The 14,816-nt window shown below is 48.2% G+C and overlaps 1 protein-coding gene across 2 annotated transcripts in view; it reads right to left on the minus strand.

Annotated features, from left to right (window-relative positions):
- LOC140387064 (contactin-associated protein-like 5) overlaps window positions 1–14,816 on the minus strand; it is a 1,365,877-nt gene that overhangs the window by 377,021 nt on the left and 974,040 nt on the right. The window lies entirely within an intron of this gene.

The following is a 14,816-nucleotide window of genomic DNA, read 5'->3' on the forward strand; positions in this document are numbered from 1 at the left end:
AAAGAACAAAGAACAATACAGCACAGGAACAGGTTCTTCAGCCCTCCAAGCCTGTACCGGTCATGAGACCACTCTTGGCCCAAACCCTCAGCACTACCGAGTGCCGGATCCCTCAATACCCATCCTTTCCATGTATTTGTCAAGATGCTTTTTGAACGCCGTCAATGTATCTGCTTCCACTAACTCCCCTGGCAACGCGTTACAGGCACTCACCACCCTCTGTGTCAAGAACCTGCCTCGCACATCTCCTCTAAACCTTGCCCCACGGACCTTAAACCTACGCCCCCCAGTGACTTACCTATCCACCCTGGGAAAGAGTGCTTGCCCATCCATTCAATCCATGCCCCTCATAATTTTGTAGACCTCTATCAGGTCGCCCCTCAACCTCCATCGTTCTAATGAAAACAGTCCGAGTCTGTTCAGCTTCTCCGCACAGCCTCCAGACCATGAACGCCCTGGTAAACCTCCTCTGCACCCTCTCCAAAACCCCCACACTCTTCTGGTAGCGTGGCGACCAGAATTGTGCGCAATATTCCAAGTGCGGCCATACCAAAGTTCTATACAACTGCAGCATGACGTGCCGGTTTTTATACTCGATGCCGCGTCCAATTAAGGCAAGCATTCCGTATGCTTTCTTCACTCCCTTGTCTACTGTGTGGGGCAATGTGCTGTGTGACACACGACTGGCCTGAGGAACAAATCTCAACTGCATAAGTAACCTGAATGGCAGTTCAGAGTTGTTCCAATTAACTTTTGCCCTGGTACAGGACACTGGTTGGAAACCTAAAGAGCACTGCCGCCTCCACCTTTACACAACTGCATCTGTAAACAGCGGCATGCATGAAAAATTGGACTCAATAAAACCTAAGGTACAACGTTTGAACTTGAATATTATTTAAATACTATTAAATGTATTATTATTAAAAGCCTCTACAGAATTAGTGGAGTCGAAAACTGCACATTCAACAGAAGTATAAAAATCTTAATAATAAAGCTCAATGCCCTTTTCTGTTGTGTTGATGTATACAGGTATTTATAAAGCTTAAGAAAGGCAATAAAACCGAACAGCTAAAGCTCAGTGATTAATGTACTCTATTATAAATACTACTTGCAATAATCCCTTTAGGCAACCAGTGCTTTAAAAAATATATTTCAACAGTTTCTCTCTTCTGCAGCATTTTATATTTCCAGCTCCTTCATTTGACACGGTTTGACCTGAAATAAAGCTGCACAAATGATACTTTAAAAAAAAAACGTCATCGTAAAAACACACTTGCAGATGAGTTTATTTTTGCTGCTTTGCAAATAAGCCTCTTATCCAGCTTTGCTGCTTTAAGTCTCAGCGCCGATTGACATCAGGGATGCATGTCAATGAATCTTTGCCAGCAGATACCAGTCTAACGGATAATAAAGGAAAACAGTGGCACTTGTATTAACCTTGTCAGTTCTACAGGGCAACTCTTATTCCAGATACTGTGCACTCATGGCAGTTAAGTTAGTAAGTTCGCATCATTTGAAATTGCTTACCCAAAGTATCCACTTAAGAGGAACAAACATTAAAAAAAGCCACGCTGAATGAAATTATTTATCCAAAAACATGGTTTGAATAAAGGGGCAATTTTGGACTTTTCAAAGAACCGTCAGAAAGCTCATTGATAAGCAATTGGGAGAGTAGTATCCGTAATAATACGAGGACATGAACTGTAAAATTATGAAGAAAATTGCCAGTGTTATTATTTTAGGTATTTGCATTTTAATTTCAAAGGCACAAATAAGCGGTTATGAAATTGAAGAAAGATCAGCCAAAGTTTAGCCTTTTTGCGTTGAGTGAAAACATTGGCCCATAACTTTCTGGTTCTTCAGCATCGCATTTCGGAGGTACCCCAATGATGCGCTGGGGAATCCCTCCAGGAGGTTCCCACTTAAGGGTTTACCCGGAACTTACCCAAATGTTCTACTTCCTCTGGATTATTGAGCTGGGCTAGGCACCATCCATCAGAAGCGACTTAAGTTGTTAACTTTGGATGGTTCTGCCAGTTTTACCCTGATAGTTATTCTGAAAGGGATAGAGGAAAAATATCGCTTCTAACTTCAGAGTAACTGGGGCTGTTAGCCCTTGCTGGGATTCCTGCAGGCTCGTTGAATCAAGTGTGAGGCCCAAAATGGGATTCTCGCTGGGCGTCAAACCCATCGTGGGTTTCCCAGCATGCTCCCCCTGGCAAGATCAGGTTATCACCGAGAAATGGCGAGAAACTGATTATAACTCAATAGCATCGACTTCAAGATTGAAGTAAAATGCTATGGTCTCCCGGGATGCTCCTATTCCCCAGCTGGATGTCAGGCGGGCAAAAGTCAGTACTGGTCCTTGAATGCTGGGACTAGGCACTGCTGACTCCAAGGAGGAGCAAAAGGGTGAGTACCGACCCTTCACTTACACCCAGAGTTTTCAGGATATGGTCATGTGACAAGTTTTCCTTCGGTTGCCTTGAAAGCCTTTAAACTCTGTCCCAGCATGTCACTATCATGTCAGATGAAGGTAAAAATCTTCCCTTCAAACCATTAATGTCTCACCCAAAATGTAAGTATCAAAGGTCTGTCAGATGAAAGCAAACGTTTTCTCTATGTAGCCTTGAAAATATCGATCTCTCTCCCATCATGTCAGTATCAAAGATCTGTCAGATGAAGGTAAAAGTCTTCCCTTTGATGTTTTGGAATCCTTTGAAATGTTTTTAAACATTCAATTTCATTCCGCTTTAACTTTCCCAAGCCTCTGGGCTTGCTGAGAAGCCTAAAAGTTTTGAACTGCATTGTTTACATACAATTCCATGGTCTATTACCTTTTACCAACCTCTCTATTGACAGTTCCAGGCTATTTCAAAGGCGGGATTAGCTTTGTTTGTTTTTGTCGCTCTTCGCGGTCCATTAACTCTGAGGTGCTTCCTCTTTTGAGCATTTATTTTTCTAACCACAGCTTTTTTTAAAAAGAGGTTGGGCAGGATTCCCTGTTGGCTGATGCCCAAATCAGGTAACAAGATTGAGCAGTGAATAGGTTCTGATGCCAAAATTGCAGCAAATGCCGATTTGGTGCCAAATTGCAATTCTCTGTCACCTTGCCAGTGGCGTAAATGTGGTCTGGCACCGTTCACATATCATGAGTGGGTCTGACCCGGTATTCTCCGGGGCCGCCGTGATTCTCCTCCTCCGATGGGCCGAGTTCCCCACGGCGAGGTTCACTTGTGCTTTTAAAACTTGTGAAACTGGCGTGGTGGCTGCTGAGGGAGAGAGAGGGGATACGGAAAGTGTCCAACATCAGCATAGTTTGCTGACAGTTGTGATGCTGGCCCGGGGGCTTCTTCCAGGGCTAGGGGTATAGCGGTGGTGGCCAGGAGGTGGGCTGTGGACTTGGGGTGCACAGGCATGGAAAACCATTGCCGCATCTGGCAAGGCAATAACTTTTGGTTGGCTCTGAAATCGTAATTTGCTCTGTTTGTTTAACCTTTGCTCTAGAGTCGCCAGGTATCTTTATGATACCGCCACGAGGTTCAAGTTCAAGTAAAGATCAATAACTCAACACACCAATTAGTAAGATTCAAATCAAAGCACATTTTTATACACAGTAAATCACTACTCATGCATAAACTCTACTTTCTAGGCTCTTCCTATCACTAAAAGACCAATACTTAGCTTCGGACTGGCCCACCAGGTCAGGGGGACAAATGGCCTTTCGTTCAGGTCCTGAGTCTGCAGGATTCAAAAGCTGGTTTGGACTGGTAGCTAGGAGCGCCTATCTCGTAGCGAGCATTGACTTGAGACTTACTTGGTTGGAGGCAGCGAGGCAGGTCACTGTCAAGGGTTGGTTTGAGCTGCTGGGTGACCCTGCCAAAGAAGGACGATTTGAACTTGGGGGCTTTAATTTATAGTCCCCAGGGGCTTCCCACGCTTGGGGGCGGACCCCGTTCCTGGTTCCAAGTGATTGGACTGCTTTCCGATCACTTGGATCGATTGCTCCAATACTGGAGCTGTTCCCTGATCGTTGGGCGGTCCCTAAATGTCCGTTGGCCTTCCTTTGCCTGGGCTCCTGCTGGTGCCGAGGAGTCTGGCTTGGCTTTATTCACCTTAATTGTTGCCATTGTGCCTGGGAATCGCACATTACTATGTTGATGGCAGCTGCATTACTATGCAGATGGCTGCTGGTTTCGGTGCTGTCTGGTTGTTTTGCAGGTTCCAACATACATGATTTCTGTATTTGCTAGTCTTTGCCTGTGTTGGCTGAATTTCCCTTCAGCCTTTGCGGTTCTCCATTTTAAGTCGGGAAGTGGCCAACTCAGGTGGCTACACATGCAGCTGCGCATACCACTTGCAGCCCACTGTGAACTTCGGGCCACAGGTCATAGAGGTGTCCTCCCAGGCTACCTCCCCTCTAGGCACCCTCTTGCCCCAGCCGACCCATCAGTGGGATGGGAGCATTCCAGCACAACCAGTGTCGTAATTTCGGGTAAACCCACCGGGTCCAGTTACATTCCAGGAGATTGTCACGATGCAGCACATATCCAGCACGACACCAATGGGGGTAGGTGCATATTCAATAGACCAGCTTGAAATCAAAGTTACCCTTCCTCACCCGCATTTATGTCTTTTCAAACAATGAGGTAAAGACAATGGAAAGTATAATCAAGCTGGGGGTACAATAGACAACTGGGGCGAAATTCTCCCGAAATGGCACGATGTCCGCCGACTGGCGCCAAAAATGGCGCCAATCAGACGGGCATCGCGACGCCCCAAAGGTGCGGAATGCTCCGCATCTTTGGGAGCCGAGCCCCAACATTGAGGGACTAGGCCGACGCCGGAGGAATTTCCGCCTCGCCAGCTGGCGGAAATGGCCTTTGTTGTCCCGCCAGCTGACGCGGAAATGACATCCCCGGGCGGCGCATGCGTGGGAGCGCCAGCGGCCACTGACAGTTTCCCACGCATGCGCAGTGGACGGAGTCTCTTCCGCCTCCGCCATGGTGGAGACCGTGGTGGAGGCGGAAGGGAAAGAGTGTCCCCACGGCACAGGCCCGCCCGCGGATCGGTGGGCCCCGATCGCGGGCCAGGCCACCGTGGGGGCACCCCCCGGGGCCAGATCGCCCCACACCCCCCCCCAGGACCCCGGAGCCCGCCCACGCCGCTTTGTCCCGCCGGTAAGGTAGGTGCTTTAATTTACGCCGCTGGGACAGGCAATTTATCGGCGGGACTTCGGCCCATCCGGGCCGGAGAATCGAGCGGGGGAGCCCACCAACCGGCGCGGCGCGATTCCCGCCCCCGCCGAATCTTAGGTGCCGGAGACTTCGGCAACCGGTGGGGGCGGGATTCACGCCAGCCCCCGACGATTCTCCGACCCGGCGGGGGGGTCGGAGAATGGCGCCCCTGATCTACGACCACAAATTTAGTTTTCCTGACTGAAGTTGAATTTAATCCTTATAATCCCATAGCACCATAAAAACTATGGTCTTGAAAGTCCTCAAGTGGGCACATCCCAGCACGAGTGCCAGAAGCAGTCTACAAACAGCATCCATCATTGACCTTGTTGAAATCCATAACATGGGCAGTGGGAAGGATTGAAAATAGTTGGCTTTTTGTATTTTAATGGTGAGTCACGTCATCAACATACCTGATGGGATAAGGACAGGAATGCTGAGCTTCCCAGAAGACCTCAGAAGGAAGAAGACATGGAGTGAAGCCACTCAAAGGTTTACATCACTGACAACCTTTTCACTTAATGGAGGAAGAATTTGAGGCTTCACAGCTGCAGTTTTATGCTAAGCATCCCACTATTTGTGAGAGTCACACATGATCCCAAAATACTCCACCTCTGCCTCACCCCTTCCACTCCCTCACAGAACCATCATAGGCTCCGCCTTGTCCTCACTTTCCACTCCACAAGCCTCTGAATTCAAATGATCATCACCCCTCCTCTCAACATTCCACACGGACCGCTCCCTCCGTGACACCCCGGTCCACTACTCCATCATGCCCAATGCCTCAAACCCTTCACACAGCACCCTACCTTGCAATTGCAGAAGGTCCAACACCTGTCCCTTTATCTCCTCCTCCCTCTCTGTTCAAAACCCCAAACACTCCTTTCAGGTTAAGCAATATTTCACTCACACCTCCTTTAGTTTTGTCTGCTGTATTTGATGCTCCCAATGCGGTCTCCTCTACATTGGGGAGACTAAGCACAGACTGGGTAACCACTTTGCGGAACACCTTCACTCAGCCCGCAAGCAGGGGGCGGGATTCTGTGATCCTGAGGCTAAGTGTTGACGCCGTCGGAAATGACATCGCACCGCTCAATCTGGTGATCCGGGCGTCAACTGGGCGCCGCGAGGTCCGTGCATGCCCAGTGGCACAGGTGCAATGCACGCATGTGCAGTGGCACCGGCACCAACACGTGCATGCGCAGTGGCTCCCTTCTCCGCGCCGGCCCCAACGCAACATGGTGTAGGGCTAAAGGGGCCAGCGCGGAAGAAAAGAGCCCCCCAGCCCGCGAGGCCATCCCGCCGTTTGGTGGGCTCCGATCGTGGGCCAGGCCACAACGGAGGCCCCCCCAGGGGTCAACCCTCTTATCGCTCCCCCACATGCCGCCCCCGGTCCCTTCCATGCCGAGGTCCCGCCGGCTGAGAGCAGGCATGAACGACGCCGGCGGGACTCGGGTTTTTTGCGACGGCTGCTCGGCCCATCTCGGGCCGAGAATTGTCGGGGGGGGCGCATACAGCGGCCCCCGACCGGCATCGGGCTGACCATGCCGGCGCCAATGGCGCCAATTCTCCGCTCTGCAGAGAATCGCGTCCCGGCTTCGGTGCGGAGTGGTGCGATTCGTGCCGGTCGAGGGGATCCTCCAGCCCGGCCCTGGGCTGACAGAATCCCGCCCAGGATTCCAAACTTCCTGTTGCTTACCATTTCGAGTCAGTATCTTACTCTCCTGCCCACATGTCCGTCCTTGGCCTGCTGCAATGCTCAGTGATCCCTGACACAAACTGGAGGAGCAGCATCGTCAAACTTTCCGAGAAGGCATGTGACAACCCTCAGGACTCAACATTGAAACATCTGACGAAGGGTCATGAGGACACAAAACATTAACATCTGTTTTCTCTCTCTACGGATGCTGCTGACCTGCTGGGTTTTCCAGCGTTCTCTGGTTTTGTCCCAGAATACTGTGCTTCCTTGAAAGAAACCAAATATTCTGACATATTAATCTTTTAATTGGACAGATATTGATGGCGTTTGCACCATAAGTAAGGAACCCATTAACTGAGTTCACCTTGTTGGATTATTTTTGCAGAGTGCATTCATCCTCAAACTCTTTTGGGACTTGCTGTTGAGGATGACTGAACAGAAACCGTTTCGGATCCATAATGTTTAGATGGCTGAAAAATACAAAGGCAGCAGTTTGAAGGCAAATAGCCACACGGGGGTACGTTTTTGCAGGCTTTACAGAGGCTGTAAATATTTTAAAAGCATATCCCAACGCGATCCTACCAGATAGGATTTAGCACAGTGGGCTAAACAGCTGGCTTGTAATGCAGAACAATGCCAGCAGCGAGGGTTCAATTACCGTACCGGCCTCCCCGAACAGGTGCCGGAATGTAGTGGCTAGGGGCCTTTCACAGTAACTTCATTGATGTCAGGTCAATGTCGTTTGCCGACATGGCAATCGAAAATCCCAGTCAGCATGGGAACGGTGCCTTAATAGGCCTCTTAATTACATTAATACGCTCCTAATTTGCTACCTGCCGCTTGTTGGATTGTGACGACTGATCAACAGGATAGCCAGCAATTCCACTGGCGGGCCTTCAATTCTGATCCCAATCCTGACCCAGACTTTCTTTGAAAATTCAGCCTTTGGAGTCTGTGGAGCAGTGACATAAAGATTCCTATTTGTTTTCTGATTGCTAAACTGGGAATGCTGTTGTATGATGCACTAATGAGGAAGATTACCACATTTGTCCCTCCACGACCTCCTCCCTAAGATGGCATTAACAGTGCAATAGGCATGGCAGGAGGGAATAAAACCATTTCATATCATAGAATTTACAGTGCAGAAGGAGGCCATTCGGCCCATCGAGTCTGCACCAGCTCTTGGAAAGAGCACCCTACTTAAGCCCACGTCTCCAACATATCCCCATAACCCAGTAACCCCACCTAACCTTTTGGACACTAAGGGGCAATTTAGCATGGTCAATCTACCTAACCTGCACATCTTTGGATTGTGGAAGGAAACCAGAGCACCCGGAGGAAACGCACGCAGACACGGAAAGAAAGTGCAGACTCCATACAGGCAGTGACCCAAGTCGGGAATTGAACCTGGGACCTGGAGTTGTGAAGCGACAGTGCTAACCACTGTGCTACCGTGCCGCCGCGTGTTGTGGTGGGCTCCCTGGGGGTGCCCCTTGCAAGGCTGCGTCTGGATTTTTTAATAAGTTACTCTGGGGTTGGAAGTTTCTTTTTCCTTCTAACTCTTTCAGAATAACAATCAGGGTAAAACTGGCAGAGCCAATTTGCAATTTATATCGCTTCTGTTGGATAGTTTCCAGGCCAGCACAATTGTCCAGAGGAAGTTAGCGCTTCTGGGCAATTGCCGGGTAAACCCCCACATTGGGAACTCCCAGGGCGATTCTCCAACGCATCACTGGGGGACCCCCCAAATGCGATGTTTGGGAACCCGCAAGTTATGTGGCCAAATGGACAGGTTAAGTGAGTGGGTTAGCACTGCGGCCTCATGGCGCCGAGGTCCCAGGTTCGATCCCGGCTCTGGGTCACTGCCTGTGTGCAGTTTGCACATTCTCCCCGTGTTTGCGTGGGTTTCGTCCCCACAACCAAAAGATGTGCAAGCTAGGTGGATTGGCCACGCTAAATTGCCTCTTAATTGGAAAAAGTAATGAATGGGGTACTCTAAATTTAAAAAAAAGTGAGTGGACAACAAGATGGCAGCTGGGGGTCTAATGTAGGGAAGCATGAAGTTATTCACTTTGGTCTTTAGAACAGAAGAGCTATGAACTGATCAAAGGAAAAGTAAAATGTTGTTTCTCACAAATCAATAAATTCAATGAAAATAAAGTTTTACCTCAATCATGGTCGATCCAAAAAAACCTTCACAATCCACTCCTGAAAACTACCATCGCTGCACTCATCCAACATTGATTCCCTGTTTAAATTCATCATGGCACTACTAATCGTATAAAAAATACAGTGTAATCAGACTCTTGAATCATGTCATTGGAAAATTCTTAGTGTATGTCACTTGTGTAAAAACTATTAGTATGTGTTATTCAAGAATGAACCCTTGTCATGTCACTACAGTAGAGGAAATTGATTCACCCCAGCGCTTTGCATGTGAAACTCAATTTCCATTAAATATACTTTACACATTACTGCATTTTATTTTTCCTCAGGATTTAACAAGACAACCTGCAGCGTGCAAATAAATCCAGGGTTTATACAGGAGGATGGAAAATGCATGATAATCGAAAAAATCCTAAACGTTGAAAGAAATGTTTCCTGCCTGGAAGGTCCTGCATGTTGTGTCAGAAGGTAAAATGGTTCAGGATATAATTTTTATCCAATGTGCTCATCTAGGAACACATGAGAGGCAAATGGGAGGGAAATTGTTTGTCCTTCAGCATTCAGTCTATCAATTGAAGCCATCTCGGCGGCACGGTAGCACAGTGGTTAACACTGTTGCTTTACAGTTCCAGGGTCCCAGGTTCGATTCCCGCCTTGGGTCATTGTCTGTGCGGAGTCTGCACGTTCTCCCCATGTCTGCATGGGTTTCCTCCGGGTGCTCCGGTTTCCTCCCACAAGTCCCGAAAGACATGGGGCGGGATTGTCTGCGAACCGGCAGGACGGGCCACTCCGGTGCCGAGGAGTGGCGTGAACCACTCTGGCGTCGGGCCGCCCCGAAGGTGCGGAATCCTCAGCACCTTCAAGGGCTAGGCTGGCGTCCGAGTGCTTGGCGCTGCGCCATCTGGCACAGACGGGTTTGATGCCATGCCAACCGTCACCGAAGGGCCTCCGCCGGCCGGCGCGAGTTGGCACATGCACGGGAGCACCAGCTTGTGCTGGCGTCATCCCAGCGCATGCGCAGGGGGTTTCTCCTCTGCATCGGCCATGGCGGAGGTTGACAGCGGCCGTTGCGGAGGTAAAGAGTGCCCCCACGGCACAGGCCCGCCTGCGGATCGGTGGGGTCCGTGGGGACACCCCCCGGGCCCAGATCCCCCCATGCCCTCCCCCCCCCTCCCCAAGGGTGGAGCCAGGTCCCGCCGGTAAGGACCTGTTGTGATTTACACCGGTGGGACCGGCCGCAAACGGGTAGCCACTCGGCCCATCGCGGGCCAGAGAATCGCCGGGGGGGGAGGATGCCAACGGCCTCCGAACGGCACGGCACATTTCCCGCACCCGCCAAAACCCCGGCGCCGGAGAATTCGGCAGCCGGCGGGGACGCGATTCACGCCGCCCCCCCGGCGATTCTCCGACCCGACGCCGGAATGTGGCGACCACGGGTTTTTCACAGTAACTTCATTGCAGTGTTAATGTAAGCCTACTTGTGACAATAAAGATTATTATAACTCCAGGGTTCATAGAACATAGAACTGTACAGCACAGTACAGGCCCTTCGGCCTACGATGTTGTGCCGAACTAGTCTGAAACTAAGATCAAATCAACCAACTCCCAATCATTCTAGTGCACTCCATATGCCTATCCAATAACCGCTTAAAAGCTCCTAAAGTGTCCGACTCCACTACCATAGCTGGGAATGCGTTCCACGCCCCAACCACTCTCTGAGTAAAGAACCTACCTCTGACATCCCTCCTATATCTTCCACCATGAACCTTATAGTTATGCCCCCTTGTAACAGCTACATCCACCCGAGGAAAAAGTCGCTGAACGTCCACTCTATCTATCCCTCTCATCATCTAATACAACTCAATTGAGTCACCTCTCATTGTCCTTCGCTCCAATGAGAAAAGGCCTAGCTCCCTCAACCTTTCCTCATAAGACCTACCCTCCAATCCAGGCAGCATCCTGGTAAATCTCCTTTGCACCCTTTCCAATGCTTCCACATCCTTCCTATAATGAGGTGACCAGAACTGCACACAATACTCCAAAAGTGGTCTAACCAAGGTCTTGTACAGTTGCAGCATAACCTCTCAGCCCTTAAACTCAGTCCCCCTGTTAATAAATGCTAACACACTATAGGCTTTCTTCACAGCTCTATCCACTTGGATGGCAACTTTCAGAGATCTATGGACATGGACTCCTACATCTCTCTGCTCCTCCACATTCTTCAGAACCCTGCCGTTAACCCTGTAATCCGCATTCAAATTTGTCCTACCAAAATGAATCATCTCACACTTACCAGGGTTAAACTCCATCTGCCACTTTTCAGCCCAGCTCTGCACCCTATCAATTTCCCTATCTCTTTGCAGCCTACAACAGCCCTCCACATTATCCACTACTCCACCAATCTTGGTGTCATCAACAAATTTACTAATCCCACCTTTAACTCCATCATCCAAGTCATTGATAAAAATCACAAATAGCAGAGGACCCAGCACTTATCCATGTGGTACACCACTGGTGACTGGGCTCCAGGATAAAACTTTACCTCTACCACATCTGTCTTCTATGTGATAGCCAGTTACTGATCCAATCAGCCAAATTTCCCTCTATGCCAAGCCTCCTTACTTTCTGCATGAGCTGACCATTTGAATCACCTTTGGTTTCTTGGTGCTCCTCTTCTGGAGTCAAAATCTTCAAGATTTCTATTAACATGGTCTCTCTGAACTCTTGGTGCTCCTCTTTTGGAGTCAAAATCTTCACAATTTCATTTGATGTGGTCTCTCTAGACTCATGAGTAGCCCTTCTCTGATTGTTGAGTGCTGCTGTGCAGACGAGCTGAGATCTGTCAGTCTCGCTGTGATCCTGCACATCCTGTATGGGAATTGTGATTTCTTCGTCACTTGTCTCACATACAGTGGGTAGACATTCAGTGTCTTCTTGTTGGTTAAATGAGTTGGGTAGACTTTCATTGTCTTCTTCTTGTGGCTCAAATAAGCTTGATAGATTTTCATGGTCTTGTTCATGCATGGCGTTTGCTATGGAGTGTTTGCTTGCTTCCATTTTTGAGTCTGTCACCAAGTTGTCTGTGGAGGCTTGCTACACTCTCTTTGTAGAGGCTTGTGTCGCTCTCTTTGTGGAGTCTGTCATCGCTCTCTTTGTAGAGTCGTGCAGTGTTCTCGCTGTAGAGTCGATCTGTGCTCTCTCAACGGAGTCGTTCTGTGCTCTCTGTGTGGCGACGTCTTCATCTTGGGTATTGCTGTCATTCAATGTATCGACGATCTGCCATGGCACCATGGTATTGGATTCATCTACCATGAGAAGAGTCGTGTTGAGCTTTTCAACCGTGTTGCTGATGCTGTGATCAGGATCTCCGATTAACACAGCCATGTCTGAGTAGTATTGTATGTATTGTTCGATAGAAAAATCATCACTTTTTGTTTCGGCGTTGTTATCGTTCTCTTCATGTTCAATGAACAAATCATCTTCCTTGGTTTTGGATTTTTCATGGTGCTCTTCACTTTGGGTGATTGTTCCAGGGTGTTGCGAAAGTTATTTTCAACTGCTGGTGTAAGTTCGGGCATTGTTCTGTCTTTTGAGGTAAGAAAATTGGGTTTTGCAGCTTTAAGTTTCTTTTTGCTCATTTTCGTGCATTTCCCTTTTAAGTAGGCGTGGTCCTGATCCTCTGACGGTGACGTCATGCGTAGGACTCAATTGCGCATGTGCAATTCGAGTTTCCTTTACTGTGCACTCTTTGCACAACTGCGCATGTGTGGTTCCTTTCTCAAGATGGTTGCCGCTCAGAACTTCCGTCGTCTTCTGTTTCAACCCTGCCTCTGCCTCGTGGTAAGTTTTGGCGCCCCTTTTAGCGATTTTGCTTTCTAAATAATGATTCTGTGTTTGTAGAGACTCAAAGTATTGATTTTGTTTTTGTTCATAAGCAAGGCATTTTTGCATAGCGATTTCTAGAGTTAGATGCTTATTTTGTGATAGTTCTTCCCTAAAATATTTATCAGATAGTCCAGAAATTAATTGATTCATTATCACAGTGTCTCTGAAAGCAGCATAATTACAGCCTTATGGTATTAACTTGGGATTTGTAATAAAATCAGTGATGGGCCCTCCGTTTCTCTGGCATTCATGACAATTGCTAAATCTTTCCAGCATCTCACCAGACGGACTCTGACAGTGTTCATCAAATTGTTTGAGTATTACTTCTATTTTGGTGTTGTCTTCTAAGTAATTAAAGCAATTATAGATTTCTCTAGCTTCATGCCCTCCTATTGAGAGTAGTAGTGCTATTTTTGTTGCGTTAGAGACTGTGCTTAATCCATTAGCTGCAATAAATATTTGGAATATCTGTTCAAAATTTTTCCAGTCATAACCTTGGTTAGTGATGAGATATTCTGAATCCCGATGAAGAAGATTCAAACTCTTCCAGTAGTAACAGAGTAACTACAACAATATTTACATGAGTTCTTTACTTTAACTTTGATACTAATGATAAGGTTAACAAGATCTAACTATGGTAACTATGCATAACTCCACTGGCTATCTAAACTAGTCTGCTGTTGCTTTGATCACCATGCACCCAAGAGAGAGAGAGAGAGAGAGACTCAATATGGCTGCCTTTTATACCCCTGTTGGTCCGGCCCTCTAGTGATCATATGGTGCTACTGATTACACATCCTTGTGTACATGCACATATAGAGATCACCACAGCCCCACCTCTTGTCGGTCTATCCACATATTGTGTGAGGAAACCCTCCTGCACACACTGGATAAAAACAGCCCCATCCAAACTATTCGAATTATAGTGGTTCCAATCAATATTTGGAAAGTTAAAGTCACCCATGACAACTACCCTGTGACTACCGCACCTATCCAAAATCTGCATTGCAATCTTTTCCTCCACATCTCTGTTACTGTTTGGGGGCCTATAGAAAACTCCTAACAAAGTGACTGCTCCTTTCCTAACTTATTTCTAACTTCAGCCCACGCAACCTCAGTAGACAGATCCTCCTCAAACTGCCTTTCTGCAGCCATTATACTATCCTTGATTAACAATGCTACTCCTCCACCTCTTTTACCACCTTCCCTAATCTTACTGAAACATCGAAACCCCGGAACCTCCAACAACCATTCCTGTTCCTGTTCTATCCACGTCTCCGTAAAGGCCACAACATCGTAGTCCCAGGTACCAATCCATGCTTCAAGCTCACCAACCTTATTCTTGATGCTCCTCGCATTGACGTAGACACACTTCAAACCACCTTCATGCCTGCAGGTCCACTCTTGTGACCTTGGTACCTTCCTCAGTACTGCACTGCCCTCAACTTCCTGAACCCCAGCAATGCTATCTCCTGGACGACAAATCAGTTTCCCATCCCCCTGCCAAATTAGTTTAAACCCCCCCGAAGAGCTGTAGCAAATTTCCCTCCCAGGATATTGGTGCCCCTCAGGTTCAGGTGTAACCCGTCCTGTTTGTACAGGCCCCACCTTCCCCAGAACGTGCTCCAATTAGCCAAGTAACTGAAACCCTCCCTCCTACACCATCCCTGCAGCCATGTGTTTAACTGCACTCTCTCCTTGTTCCTCACCTCACTAGCACAGAGATGACAACACGGTCTATCCTGGCTCTCAGCTTGCACCCTAGCTCCCTGAATTCCTGTTTTACATCCCCGTCCCTTTTCCTACCTATGTCGTTGGTGCCGATGTGT

Source organism: Scyliorhinus torazame, chromosome 2 (genome assembly GCF_047496885.1).
Source record: "Scyliorhinus torazame isolate Kashiwa2021f chromosome 2, sScyTor2.1, whole genome shotgun sequence".
NCBI lineage: Eukaryota > Metazoa > Chordata > Chondrichthyes > Carcharhiniformes > Scyliorhinidae > Scyliorhinus > Scyliorhinus torazame.